The sequence below is a fragment of the Protomyctophum parallelum genome (genome assembly GCF_964188405.1).
Source record: "Protomyctophum parallelum genome assembly, chromosome: 18".
Taxonomy (NCBI): domain Eukaryota; kingdom Metazoa; phylum Chordata; class Actinopteri; order Myctophiformes; family Myctophidae; genus Protomyctophum; species Protomyctophum parallelum.
In genome coordinates, this window is record NC_139716.1 from 6,274,048 (window position 1) to 6,289,647 (window position 15,600).

Consider the following 15,600-nt stretch of genomic DNA (forward strand, 5'->3'; position numbering starts at 1 on the left):
TTAACATTTTTATTTATTTATTTTTTACATGTAGCCCATATACATTATACATACCTTTTATATAAACATTTTAGGAGTGAATACATATATGTTTAGATGCCTGTGACAGCCTCTCAGCAGTTCAGACAAGGCTGCTCCGCTTGTGTAAGACAGAGAAACAGCGTACGCCAGCTGCAGAGTAGACGTGGGTTTTGATCGTTGTCACGTTCAATTTCAAGCTTTGCCGGAAATGTTAAATGCCGAAAATGTCGGTAATTTCGGCGTGCGCCCATATTTTGGCGTACGCACGGTTGATAAATGAGGGCCATAGTTCCTGTTTCATCGTCTTTCGTTAGAAGTAAGAACAGTTGTACGCGCGTGCAGGAAGCAAAGATCATGTGTTCTGAAAGTTTTAGTTCCTGTTTCATCGTAGGAAGTAAGAAGAGATAGTTTCCTACGTTCTCTTTGTTGTAGTGTACAGATATACACGTTGAGCCTTTTATGTTAAAAGTTGATCATATAAGTAAAGGAGGGAGGATATACAAGCTCCAAATATCAGCCTGGACAGTGATAGAAGATGGACCACCTGGGCAGTATGTTTGAATAACAGACCACACAACAAATAAGGTAATATAGAATCCATGTAAAATGCTTCTATCTTTGGTTGTACTTCACATCATTTTTAAGTGTTTTGCCCAAACAGTGTCACTGACACTGTAATCATGTAATATGTTGTAATAAGTCATGAGCTGAAGTGCTGTCACGGTGGTTTTTGACATGGCTGTGCTGTGGCATCGACACCACACAAAGCCAGTGTGCGTGTGTCTACGATGTGTAGCCATCCATGATCCGTTACTACATGTGACGGCCACAATACTGGGTTTTAAGCTGAAAGCCACACACACAGACACACACACACACACACACACACACACACACACCACCTCTCATCGCCACAAAACGCGCATTGTTTGTCCCACCACAGACTCACGCGCGCGTGCGTGTGTAGTTTGATTTCAGCATCACTAATGAAAATAATACAAAACAAGTTAACAACACATAATAATAATAACCCATCCGTTACTACATGTGCAGGGCACAATACTGGGTTTAAAAACACAGCTGAAACATGAAGTAGAGTCTGTCAACTCCCGCAATTTCCTTCTTCCCATATTGCGCTGCAATGTAACTCTAGGATGGAAAATTCTAGTTATTAAAATGCATATTGTGGGACAAATTACGCTAAAATTTTAATGAATGAACACATGTAACATGAATCACCCTTCCATCTAATGAGCTAAGGAGACTCTTTGTGTCTCCTACCGGAGCCGCTGCTTCTTTGTGTCTCCTACCGGAACCACTGCTTCTCATTAAATTATTGGCTTAAAACAAAAACAAATCCATAAATGCAAGACTCTATGTGAGTACTCAATAGAAAACAAGTATTTTTTTTTGTGAACTATCACTTTAACCAGAGATCATGCTTTCCAGAAGTGAATAAATAACACACATAGAAACAACTTAAGTGTTAGCAATATTGGTGTAAATCATATATTCGCTGAACAAAAATGTTAATGGAGTATTATAATAATAACGATGAGTATTCCTTTGTTGTTTGTTTTATTTTCCCGCTGGTATAGTGTTGTTGTCTTTGTGAAAGTAGCTGTTACATAAATACATAACATTGACTAAAGTACTTACTTATTTTCCATTATCAGCTGTGTGACTATATTGCATTTCTGGATGAGTGATAGACTTATTTTCACTTGTATTTGGACATGTAGGATTTAGTAGCATATTTTATTTCATGTGTTTGTCCTGAAAGGGTTGAGTCTAGAGGCACTGCTCTCATGCATATTCATTAGCTCAGTTGTGGTGTCATGTGACTGTACATATATTCGTTTATGTATGAGGTTGGTGTCTACAGCCAATCAAATAGGCTTCTTTCAAATGTGATAGCACAAACATAAATAATCACTATTGAGATAATAAGAGTTATAATATTTTGTCATAATTCCATGTTGAAAAATTACACCAAGTGTGTTTAAGCTGCTATTCTGATACTCTATTTGATGTGTGATTTAAAAATGACACCTGTGTGAAGTGAGGGGCACTCTTATCATCGTACATCATCATGACTTGAAATAGACACTATGCAGATTTGCTCAGACATGACGCAAAATTCTCCATTCATTGTCAATGAGAATTTAATGTTTGTGTAAGACATAAATCACACCCGTGTGAAGTGAGGGGTACTCTTATCATCATATGTCATCATACATCAGCTCATTAACCAACACATAGACACATAGGTGAACTAACACATAGGTAAGTGAACACGGACATTGCTGTTCCATGTTATCTACAGTACATGGTGTTGAATTCTACACTGCAGTTGAAAAAATAGACACTAGATGGTAATAAATTACTTTACAACAGCAGGGGTTTCCTCACCAGCAAGCCATGCACCAGCATTACTGACTTTTATGTCTAAGGCCCGACTCACACCTTTCGATCTAGCATACAACATTGATGCATGCTAGATATATACAAAGGGTGTGATACATCTTGCCCCAATGCATTTCCAATGGAAGTCACATGGTTTGACGCAACATTTGTGTTGTACGGCTTTCGGCTGTGTTTCGACTGCCCCCCCACCCCCTCATACAACACAAATGTTGTGTCAAACCATGTGACTCCCATTGGAAATGCATTGCGAGCTTGCATCAGCTATACATCTCATACAACAAGCATGCATGAGTCTAGTGATCGACCGATATGGTTTTTGGCCGATATTTCCGATCACCGATTAGTGGACAAATCAAAAAGCCGATAGCCAATATTATGAGCCGATTATTTAAGTAAAAAAACCCATAAATTCCAACACAAGAATTCCTTGAAATGCATTATTGATATTTATCACTTATAAAAAAGGAAGTGCAAGAAGCACCAACATCGTTACAGTAACACTTCCCCCCTCCATCAAATGCAGCTTTTTTTTTTAATTGCATGTACTGTAGCAGCATATATATGTATCTATGTAGTATGTATGTATGTATCTATATATTTATCTATGAATGCACCAAGTGTAAGTGTGTGTGTGTGTGTGTGTGTGTGTGTGTGTGTGTGTGTGTGTGTGTGTGTGTGTGTGTCCAGATTGTCCAGAACCGCCCCAAAAAGGCCTCTGCCCGGGCTCTGGACCGGGCCCATGCCCAGCATCCATAATATGGAGCTGGCCTGTTCTGACCTCACAGCACTCCATATTTGGGCATGCCTGACACAGAAGACAGAACTCCACAAGCTGGCTGCATATACTCCCTATTTGGGCATGCCTTATAAAGAACTCCATATATGGGCATAAAAGGGAGACAGACATAATTACTGGGTGGGGCATTCATTTACAACTTGCATCGTTCCAAGTAGGTCAGTGCCCAATGGGCTGTAGAGGCACTACTAGTTTATCAAAATTGGTGATCTACAAGCCCACAGCACATTGCAGCATGACATGTTGAGAGCTTGTAGATCTGCTGCCCAAACTCTCCAAAGCCATGTGACCTTGTTTGCCACTTTCAAGATCACTGGCCACTTTTTTAATGCATGTAGAATTTGTTTTTACCATTCATTTTATAGCAATAAAAGACAATATGTCTCAAAAGTCAAAACACTGGCCAACAATAAAATTATTGGCAACTAATTATAGCCAACATGCAATAATCATATTAGGCTGGTCAGGATGGGGGAAAAAAAACGTTGTCCTTCAGTTGGCTGACGCGCGCGCGCGCGCGCGCGCGCACCCGCGCACCCGCGCCCACACGGACACAACAGGCAATCAATACAACTTGTTACAGCTGTTGTTTGCAGCGTTAGCAGGCAGCAGCTAGCTTGGCTAACGTAGTTCTACCACTGCTCTCCTCTCTGTGACTCTGTCCCTCTCACGTGTGGATTTTATTTTGGTTAATTGAAGATGAAAACAGCAAAGCTTTTTACGGTTACAAGGTTAGTAGCCTATAATCCTTTCTCCTCCCTGCGGCCATCTCTCTGACTCCGTGTGTGTGTGTGTGTGTGTGTGTGTGTGAGAGAGAGAGAGAGGACTCAGAGGAGACGTCAGTCTGTAGAGCGGAGCTAAGCCGTGTCTACTCCTCCGGGGGTGGAGCACAGCAGTGGGAGAGTCAGACACGCAGCTATACATTTCCTTACAACCGTACTCTACCGGATTTTCAATGAAAGTGGTTGTTTCACCATGTTTGCGCATTTATGAGAAATATAATAATCTGCCGTTTTTTTTCGATTATTTGTTTTTAGCACCGATACCGATATTAATTAAAATCATGAATATCGAAGCCGATTATCGGTCGATCACTACATGAGTCTGTTGTAAAGGTGTGAGTCAGGCCTTACACTGTACTGTGTGATTTAAAATGTTTAAAGACAGTTTGTCATACGAAGAACTGTCAAAACAGCCAATCTACAAGCTTGTAGATGTGCTGTTTGGTTTTGTTATGTTTTTTTGTGTTATTTAAAAATATATATTTTGAAAATCTTTGAACAATTGAATGCCCAAGTTAGGGACGGCAGGATGAAAGTGCTTAAAATCAGTTCCGACAGTATCTCACATTACAGTAAAAGTGTTTTCCTATATTAACTTCATATTTAATACGTAATCGCCCAGTCACTATTATATTCAGATAATCAAAATATTTATTTCATAATTGTATACTTGTCATCGCTTCCATATGACTGGAACTACTATGCACAAAAACTAATTTCACCCACGTTTACTGTGAATGTGTGATGATAGGACCACTAATTCATGATGAAAAATGCTCATACATTCTCAAATATTTTTGAAAAATAGTGGATATGGCCGATCTAAGCTTGCAAAGTGTCACATTGTGGTGCACGTTCAATGGTATTGTTACTTTTTATAAAGTTAGTAAATCTGTGATGGAAAGGTTGCGTAAAGGGGCGGGGCTGAGCCCTCACTCACTTACCTATTTCAAATGGGACAGCCCTCAAGCCCTGGCAGACTTCACATGGTGCAGCTGAGTCAGTGAGTCAGTAAGGGAGCGGATTGGAATTGTGAGTGTGTGTTCTGAAAGTTTTAGCTCCTGTTTCATCGTCTGTCGTAAGGAGTAAGAACAGTTGTACTGTAGTTTTCTACTCTCTCTTTGTTGTAGTGTACAGATATACACGTTGCCTTTTATGTTTAAAGTTGATCAAATAAGTAAAGGAGGGAGGATATACAAGCTCCAAATAATAGCCTGGACAGTGATAGAAGATGGACCACCTGGGCAGTATGTTTGAATAACAGACCACACAACAAATCAGGTAATATAGAATCCATTTAAAATGCTTCTATCTTTGGTTGTACTTCACATGATTTATAAGTGTTTAGCACAAACGGCGTCACTGACATAATAATGTAATATACATGTTGTAATGTGCTTTAAGCCATACGTCATAAGAGGAAGTGCTATGGTGGTTAATTATTGACATGGCATATAGCCACCACATAAAGCGAGTGTCGTTGGCCTGCACAGTTATGCTACAATTCACGCTAAAATAAGTAGGCTAATGAATGACTAAATTAATCACCTTTCCATCTAATGATGAGGTAAGGAGACTCTTTGGGCTGTATTTTGCGTGTCTTAAGTACCAGGTCTTATTCCCTAACTTGAGTAAACTAAAGACCTGGAGGCGTGATCAATGCCATTTGGCTATTCTGAGTGGCCAAAGAGCATTGATCACGCCTCCAGGTCTTTAGTTTACTCAAGTTAGGGAATAAGACCTGGTACTTAAGACACGCAAAATACAGCATGGGGATAGATTATGTTTTGCACTCCGTCCGTGTGTGTGTGCGTGTGTTTGATTGATTGATTGAAATATTTATTAACAGTTTGTAGAATTTACAGTACATTTTAAGCACAAACTCAATACAAAGACTGTCAACTGTGAGTGGACGACCCAATTAAGCATTACACTTGTTTACAACAGGGTCCACATTGTTCAATTCATCAAAACATTTAAAGACATACAAACATTTAGAGACATACAAATAGACATTTCTATGTAGCTAAATTCATCATATGGGAAGCAAAAAAGGGAAAAGATACAATATACAGTGAGGGAAAATGGGGTGGGGGGGGTGGGGGGGATTCAGATTTTACAGAGGCCAGTTTCGAATTGCAGCCATCCGTAGGTGCCCTTTGAGAGCGGTTTTGAAGGAGTCAAGGGATTCACATGTCTTAATGACTGTTGGTAGGGCGTTCCACATTTTGGTGGCATAGGAGCGAAAATAATTTAGTCCCTTGTTTGTGCCGAATCTGGGTTGTACATGGTTTGTTGCACTCCCTCTGGTGTTGTGGGTGTGGACTTCGTTTACATTAAGGAAGTATTTAGACAGGTACATGGGTATCTTGGTGGTGTATCGAATCTTGTGGACCAGACCCATTGCAAGATGCTGTACTCTGTCGACGACCCTAAGCCATCCCAGCCTGTCAAAGTGGGAAGGGGTGAGGTGGGTTCGGGGGGTGAGGCCAAGTAGGAGCCTGACCAGTTTGTTTTGGGAGGTCTGGAGCCTTGTTTTAAGGGCCTTTGAGGTGCTGTGGTACCAAGAGGTGGATGCATAGTCAAAGAAACCTTGTACGAGGGCTCCTGTTAAGGTCTTCAAGGTGTTTTTGCTGACCAGTGAGGAGATCCTGTAAAGGAATCTTGTTCTTTGATTGACTTTTTTGATTACGTTGGTGGCCATCTTATCACCGGAAAGATTGGCCTCCAGGATGGAACCTAGGTAGGTAATTTGATCTTTTCGTGTGATAATATTGTCACCCACTCTAACCAAGAAGCCATCTGCCTTGCTGAGATTACTATTTGATCCGAAGAGGATGGATTCAGTTTTTCCCAGGTGTAAGGATAGTTTGTTATCAGCGAGCCAGGTGCAGATTCTACCGAGTTCAGAGCTGAGGGTCTTTTCAACCTGCAGTTTGTTCCTGTCCGAGACCAGCAGTGCTGAGTCATCTGCGAACAGGAACAAGTTGCAGTCACAAGCTGAAGTCATGTCATTAACATATATTAGGAACAGTAAAGGCCCTAGTATGCTTCCTTGTGGGACGCCACAGCTCACTGGGAGGGGAGGGGACAGTGTTCCGTTCACCTCCACCATCTGTTCTCTCCCCTCCAGGTAGGATTGCATCCAGCTCACTGATGTGCTATCAAAACCAATAGCTTTAAGCTTGTTAACCAGTATGGAGTGGTTCACGGTGTCAAAAGCCTTTTGGAGGTCCAGCATGACCATGCCGCAGTATTTTCCAGCGTCCACCTCGTGTTTGATGTGGTCGCTCAAATAGAGGAGGCATGTGTCAGTGGAGTGGGATGTTCTGAAACCAGATTGGAACTCGTACAGCAATTTATTAGTGGCAAGATACTTTTCAACCTGTTCATAGACTATTTTTTCCATCACTTTCGAGATGGAGCTTAGAATAGAAATAGGGCGGTAGTTGCCGGGTTCTAATTTACTCCCTTTTTTGTACAAGGGGGTTACTTTGGCCAGTTTAAAATCTTGGGGGACCTGTCCCTGTTTGATGGAGAGGTTAACTATGTGGGTGATGACTGGAGCTATGGAAAAGGCTGAGTCTCTGAGAAATTTGGAGGGGATATTGTCATGGCCAGTGGCCTTGTGGGGTTGGAGGGCACTCAGTTTTTTAAGTACCTCCTCGGTTGTTACCATTGCCATTTTGAAATCATCTTTACAAACACCAAGGTTTTTGTAGAAGGCTTTGATGTGCTCTACACCAAAACGCCCAGAGTGGGAGGGCAGTTTGCTAACCAGCTTTGTTGTGTGTGTGTGTCCTTCCGTCCCTAGCCCCTTGGGCTAGGGTGGGCTGCAGCCCGGGGGCCCACGACTAGGGGGGCCCCCGAATAATATATTAAAAATAATAATAATAATATATATATATATATTATTATTATTTTTATTATAAAATTGTATAAGTATAAGTATTGAAATCCAATTCAAGTGAAATGTGTGAAACTTTATTTCTATTTACTTTACAGTTTATTGAGATTACACAGGCGAGGCAACAGACAGGTCTCCTCCCCTCCTTTTTTGACTCTTTGGTTTCCTCTCCTCTCCTCTTGTGTATGACTGCGCCGTATGCACGGCGACTCCGGCGAGTTCTGTAGATAGAGGTCTGGAGACGTAACAGTAGGAGTAGGCAGCAGTGCTGCAGCAGTGCAGTCCGTGTTAATGAAACCCCAAGAACCAGATAAGATTGCGTTGCGCCTTGGACCTGTGCGTTGATGGGACATTTAGATTTAAAAGGCGAACGGATGGAAGTGTGGATAAAAACAACGAGAGGGGAACTAACGTTAGCCTCGTATTAGCTGGTTAGCTAATGTGGTTATCACTATAGCACAACAAGCCTCCAGTCCGGTGTAACCTACTTGTGAATGAAACAACACGTGGAAGCTAACATTAATCTCTAGCGGTCTAGTCCCATATGGAAACTCTCTGTAATTCTCCAATCTGTTAATACATCTTTCTTCAATCAATCAATCCCTCTGCTATGTAGAGCTACTGTATATAATAGTAGCCCATAGCTGTGTTTGTGTGTGTGTGTGTGTGTGTGTGTGTGTCCCAATAAAGTTTTTACGTTCTCATGCCCCCCATGTAATGCACAATTAAGTATTCATATACCAGTCGTTCTCAACCTGTGGGTCCCCACATGATTTGGGGGTGGGGGGGAGGACCCCAGATGACAGTGAAAGTGACAATTTAAGGACTTTTAAGACTTCTATAATACCTCAAAGGCTCTAAAAGAAAAATACCATTAGCCTACTGCATAAAAAGTAATCAGCAAACCATGCATCCTATAAAAACTGATCAAACATTGGCCAGATTATTAAATAATAGAAAGAGGCAACAATTGTGAAAATAGCCGATCTACAAGTTCACAAAGAGTTTGTAGATCGGCTATTTTCACAATATTTATCTGTGGAACCATTCTGTTGCTTGTCTGGATGGGGGATCCCCAGTTCATATATGATTACTTTGGGGGACCACAGCCTGAAAAGGTTGAGAACCACTGATATGTAGACTAACTGAATATTCCTAAAATTGCTAGCCTACCACCTTGATATAAAATATAAATGTTGTGACTTGCTTATGTTTCTATTCATTGATTCACTCGTATACCAAAATCCATTTGGAAAAAAGAAAACAATCACACCTGTGTGAAGTGAGGGGCGCTCATTTCGTATTATCTAACGTTTGGATAGTTGGTGTCAAGGTGATGTATGATTGCTCAGTAGTTGCTGATGTCTGCTCAGGAGGTTTGAGTGTTTGCTCAGACCGATTTTGTTTTTAGAGGGAACATTGGGCCTGGGTACCCCAAAATGAAAACAAAATAGCCCCAAAAAATGGCGGCCTCGCGGCTATGCCGCTCGGTCGAATTGCAATATGCGGGGCTACGCAAGGGGGGCCCTCAAATGTGGTCCAGCCTGGGGGCCCTCAGCAAGGTAAATCCAGCTCTGCCTGTGCGGCACCACCATGCTGCAGCTTTTCACATTTCTTTACCTAAAACTTCACCGATCTGCGTGAAACGTTGCATGCACACTCTCTAGAAGCCAAGGACAAACTTTTGACCTGCATTTTCCGCGTCTGCCTTTTATAGCGCCACCAGGAGGCCGACTTTTGTAAAACACATTTTTTTAAATCGTTACACAGTATCTCTATAGTCATGTGTTCAAGTCGGATCTGTCTGATATTTCATATTCCATCCTAATTGGCTATAATTGGCTTTCAAAGTTTGCAAGATTTTTGAACAAAAGCCTCAAATCATGAACGCAGCGTGCAATTTACATAACATCTTTCACACATTGTCTTACTAGGCTGAGGAATATATGCCACGCTTTTCACATTGGCCTGTTATAGCGCCACCAACAGGTTGATTTTTGCAAAACACATTTTTGGTACAAAATGCTAAATTCCTCAAATCATCCAATTGCCATCAAAGGCGTATGAAGAAATGGCACCCTTTTCACATTGGCCTATTATAGCGCCACCAGGAGGCCACAACCTGGCTTGGTGGAGACCTGTGCCCAGAGGGGCACTTTTTCTAGTTTTGTATGTGTTTGTCCTGACAGGGTTGAGTCTAGAGTCACTGCACTCTCATGCATATTCATTAGCTCAGTCGTGGTGTCATGTGACTGTATACCTGTAGTCCTTACATACCAGTAAGGCGCCCTAAAGGGCGAGGTCGCGTGCATCCGCCTCGTTGACGGCAGATTGCTGGGCGAGCGCTGGCGCTTTGGCATGGGGGGTCAGATCAACATGGAATGAATTCTGTACTGGCCATACTGTACAGTATATATGGAGAATGTGTTGAGTGTACAGGGTTTGATGAGGTCAGATCAACATGTGGAATACCAGAACAGGTCAGCTCCATTTATGGAGATCTAAGGGTGGTAGCGGGGTCATTCTCTTGAGTGTACAGGGTTTGATGAGGGCCGGGCCTTAATTTCCGGGCCTGTTGAGGACCCTAGTTTTCACCGGCTGCCGGGCGTGGCTGCACTTGGGGCAGGCCCGTCTAGAGTGTGAATGGACAGGCATCAATGAAAAGGGAGACATCGAAGAGGAAGGATGGATGGGGAAGGATCAACATATGGAATGTCAGAAGGTTCTGACGTATATCCATATATGGAGATCTAAGGGTTTGAGGTCAGATGTGGAGTTGCTGGCCAATATTGATGACATCAGAGATCTGCATATGGGCTTATTTGCGACAGCAGATCGCATTTGCTATGTCATGACCTGGGCACCATATATGGGGGATTTCCCATAATATGGGGATTATGAGTGATACACTGACGGGAATTGCATGTACTAAATGTGACCTTCGGTCGCAATAAACCCCTCATCAGACGACGTCTCACTGATAAGCACCAGCATGTGAGTGCAGGCCGGCAGCACATGAACCACAGTTACCACACCTCTCATGAGATGCAATGGAAAAGTTCTAACTGCACTCACATGTAAAAAGGCACTATCACACTTTCAGATGCTGCTTTTTTCGCATTGTGGAGGAAGAATGATTAGGATATATTATTTATTGTGATCTCTCATCCCTGAAAGATATAATCCTTGGTTTCTGTTGTGTGTGAACAATAATAGCAATTAAAAACAGTTGTCCTCAAAACCACACGTCCTCCAGTCGCTGTCATAAGAACGCAGGGAGTGATCTATGATTACGGGAGCAGAGCCTGCTGGTGCACCCACAGCTGCAGCCCGTCAGGTATAATTTATGGTCCGTCCTGTGATTGTGCACACAGACCTCTAAGCTCACAGCAGTGAGCTTGTATATCAGCTGTTCTCTGGCCCAATAATGTTGCGCAATGAAGTATGAATGTCTCCTACAGGGAGCACCTCGTAGAAAACACACAAGAGGAGGTTGAATGAACTGAAACCATCTATCTCCAAAACAACTGGTTTGGAGGTCTGTTCTGTTCTGTTCTTTCAAAATGTGATATAGCACAAACATGGTGCTAAATAATCACAACTATTTGAGATAACCTGTTATTTTGTCATAATTGCTTCCATGTTGAAAAATTACAGTACTACTCTATTGATGAGTGGGCAATCCTGTGGAAAGTCCAACCGCTGTTTATGAGCAACTGGTCTCACCAAGTTATTGAGTTATAAAATGTGATGATGTGTGAAAAATGAAAAAGAAAACTCTCTCAAAGTCAGTATTCACAATTATTTGTGTGACAAGTAACCGTAACCCTAAACCCTAACCTTAACCCTAAGGTAAGTGTGGAACATAGAACCCAGGGAACATAGGGATGACCCCAAGCTGACTTGACCTTAAAGGGTTAGTTCAGATTTGTGGACTTGAGGCTGTAGGAAATCCTTGCCATATAATATAGTGGTTGCACAGTTATTAATTGATTGTCTGAGACCCGTGGTGGGAGTTCTGTTCTGTTGGATGGAGCTCGTTAATTGTTTTATTGATAACGAGCACCTTATCGATCAGGCTTATCGAGCCGGGTTCTTATCGAGCCCACTATCGAGCATTTTCTATTATTTTGTGGAAAGACGGGAGACGACAAATTCTGAACAGAACCAGTATCTTTTACTAGGGCCTTCATATACAGAAGCTTTCTAACAGACGGAAGGCAATTGACCTTTTTGCAAATACAATTATATTAAATAAACTGTTAACTGGTTAACCCTTTTACTGCTGCCATTTATTGAGAAATTAGGACCTAATTCATGCCAGCATTTTTTTAATTTGAGCTCTTATTTTGAAAAGCCACATTTTGCCTCAACCGGAAGTGAGCTTATCCCTGCCAGCTTTACGTTGCCAAGACAACCTTTGTTTACATGATCGAAAAATGCCGGTACATTTTTGCACTCCACAACGTCGGCTCGTGCCGTCAAAGAAACGCTGTTTTGACCAAAAATGCCATCTGGGACAAGGAATAGGAGATACAGGCGATTGAAAGAAACGGATAGAATGGATTCTTATGGCGACGGTGAATTAATATGAACGATCCAGTGCAGTGCTAACAACAGTGCTAGCTAACCGGCTAACGTGAGTAGCATTATGGCTTGATCAATCATATGCACTAATAAAGGGCAATTGCCGAAGGGCTTCGGCAATGGCAGCAAGCGTTAATATCAAATTAATGCTTCAATTGCCGAAGGGCTTCGGCAATGGCAGGAAGACGGTTAATATGTGTACAGCCACTTTAAAAGCTTAATTTTGTTTACCCGGACAGCGGTGGTCGGCAGGTACACTATTAGACTGACATCTTTGTGCCAGCATGGGTGATTAGATATATTCCTTGATCGCCTATTGTCTTGATTGTTTAAACATGACATATTGGTCGCTATGCTCGATAACGGAGAGAGAGAGAGAGAGAGAGAGAGAGAGAGAGAGAGAGAGAGAGAGAGAGAGAAGGAGAGAGAGAGAGAAGGAGAGAGAAGGAGAGAGAGAGACATCAGAGGACCCTATGGTATGAATACTGCATGGCGAGCAGTCCTGAGGTTTGGGTGAGATATGCACCTTCATTTATTCACCATAACAAAGAATACATACCCACACATGCACAGGCTATTTGGATACAGGCCATGTTGCGCAGGGCCGACGCCCAATTATGCAACACATTTTCAATGCGGAGAACAAAAGGATGATAAATGTACACCTGTAAAAGAGAAGACGACATAGTTAGGGAATTGGGTGCCAGATTTATGGGTTGTCAGACTATTGGTACGTCGTCTGTCTAACTTAACATATCTGCTATGTCAGACTATTGGGGTGTCAGACCTGTATGTCTGTCGGACCATTGGCATAACGTTTGTCTGACTAATGTGCTGTTGGACTAATGGCATCACTTTGGATCGTCGGACTGTTAGTATGTCGGACCAAAGGCCTGCACCCGATTTGTCCCACAATATGAATACCTTTTAATAATATGTTATGTTATGTTGCTGTGCAGGGAAACGGCACTGGCTTTATGTGGTGTCGATGCCACAGCAATCGTGGCGTGTGTCAAGGGTGGGCAGGAGGAGGAATACAGGGAGGTGACAAGGGCGTTTGGAGAGTGGAGCAAAAAGAACTGCCTCCTGCTGAACACCTCCAAGACCAAGGAGATGGTGGTGGACTACCGCAGGGAAAAGCCTGCTCCTCTTCAGCCCGTCATGGTCCAAGGGACAGCCATTGATCAGGTGCAGTCATACAAATACCTGGGAGTCCATCTGGATGAGAAACTGGACTGGGCTCTGAACACTGAGGCTGTGTATAAGAAGACACAGAGTAGGCTCTTCTTTTTGAGGAGGCTCGGGTCATTCAACGTGTGCAGCAGAATGCTGCGCATGTTCTACCAGTCGGCAGTGGCAAGTGTCCTTTTTTATGCTGCAGTGTGCTGGGGAGGCAGCGTGATGGACAAGGACGCTAGGAGGCTGAACAAGCTGGTGAAGAAAGCCGGCTCAGTACTGGGGGAGAGGCCGGACTCACTGGAGTCTGTTGTTGAGCGGTGCACCAACACCAAAATGCAGGCCATAATGGACAATGTGAGCCATCCGCTCCACAGTATCCTTGTGGGCCGGAAAAGCAACCGCAGGGATCTGTTCCGTTCAGTGCCGTGCAACACAAACCGGTTCAAGAGAACTTTTGTACCAACAGCTATTAGGCTCTTCAATTCGAAGGCCAGCCGCTAGGTTTATGAACTGGACTGAGGTTTTTTTTTATTTTAGTTAGAGTGCAATAGCAAGGGTTTTTTAATCATCCCCACTGTTACCTTTTAAATGCTTTTTAATGCCTTTTATGTTTATTCCCGCTTAGTCTTAACATGTGTCCCCCTGTTTTTGTGATGTGTTTTTTAACTAACATGCCTGTACGAGCTTTGGGATAACCTGAATTTCCCCTTGGGGATCAATAAAGTATCTATCTATCTATCTATCTAATTAGCCACCATAATAGCACTTCCTCTAACATGCATATTACATTATTACAGTGTCAGTGGCATTGTTTGTGCAAAACACTTATGTTGAAAAATTACACCAGTGTGAGCAGCTGTGCCCATTCTGTTTGATGAGTGTGTGCTCGTATTCAGACAGTACTACTCTATTGATGATCTATTTGTCCTGATGTTCCTGCTGTCCTGATGTTGTTGTTGCTGTGTATGCGTGCGTGTGTGCGTGCGTGTGTGTGCAGGGCCGTATCCACCCGGCGAGACTTGACGTAAATATTATTGTGTGGACGTTCAAAATGCATGAAAGCTGTTCAAATATAATAGTGATATTAGATTAGTAATAGTGGCCAATCATAGGGAGAGAATGGATATATGGACATTATACTACTCTTTACTATCAATTATGCATGCAGCTTGAGATGGAGACCCCAAAACACAGCACGCTGATATTTGCAAGCAACGATAAGCAGGCAGTCCTTTTACTGTATTTTAACATCAGTCATAATGGTGGTATACTTCTGGGTGGTACTGGTGCTGGAATTGATGTTGGCAATGGCACAGTAAAGATGATAATAATCAAATGTGTGTAGTTCTTTATAGATCTAGCCGCTGAATTTTGATCTCAAAGTGCACCAGATTGAAGCATTTTCATTGCAAATTGTGCGTGCGTGTGGCTAATTTTGAAACCCATCTTATCACCCAGTGCCATCCACTTCCCCTGCCAACCTGGGGAGAGCAGAGGACTGACCTCATGCTTCCTTCTATGAATGAGGAGTCCAAGCCGCTTCTTTTCACGTGACAAGGGGGAGTTTCCCCGGTTGGACATAGCGTGTGGATGGAACAACCAGTTCCTTTCCCCTCCATCAGGCGCCCCAGCTGCCCTTTATCATGATCTAATCAGTCATACATATGTACGGTACATCATACATGATGCTTTTGCAATTGACTCTTATCTATAATTTTTCCATTGTTCCATTGTCATGCGTGACATCACAACAGTAAGGTCTAAGACTTTCTCCTCATGATAGGAGATGTCTCATCAAGACGACACCATCTATCGAAGCTACCTTAAGTTATTACCAAACACAACCGTTTTTGGTTTGGTACGTTATATAACTGGTAGAAGTTGATCTCCTCCTGACCTCA

The 15,600-nt window shown here is 42.5% G+C and overlaps 1 protein-coding gene across 1 annotated transcript in view; it reads left to right on the forward strand.

Annotated features, from left to right (window-relative positions):
• Window positions 1-525: 525 nt before the first annotated feature.
• LOC310875934 (NACHT, LRR and PYD domains-containing protein 3-like) overlaps window positions 526-15,600 on the forward strand; it is a gene marked incomplete at its 3' end in the record, with an annotated part of 59,121 nt that continues 44,046 nt past the window's right edge. Inside the window, exon 1 of the mRNA XM_083789368.1 lies at window positions 526-606. The remainder of the gene's footprint in view (window positions 607-15,600) is intronic.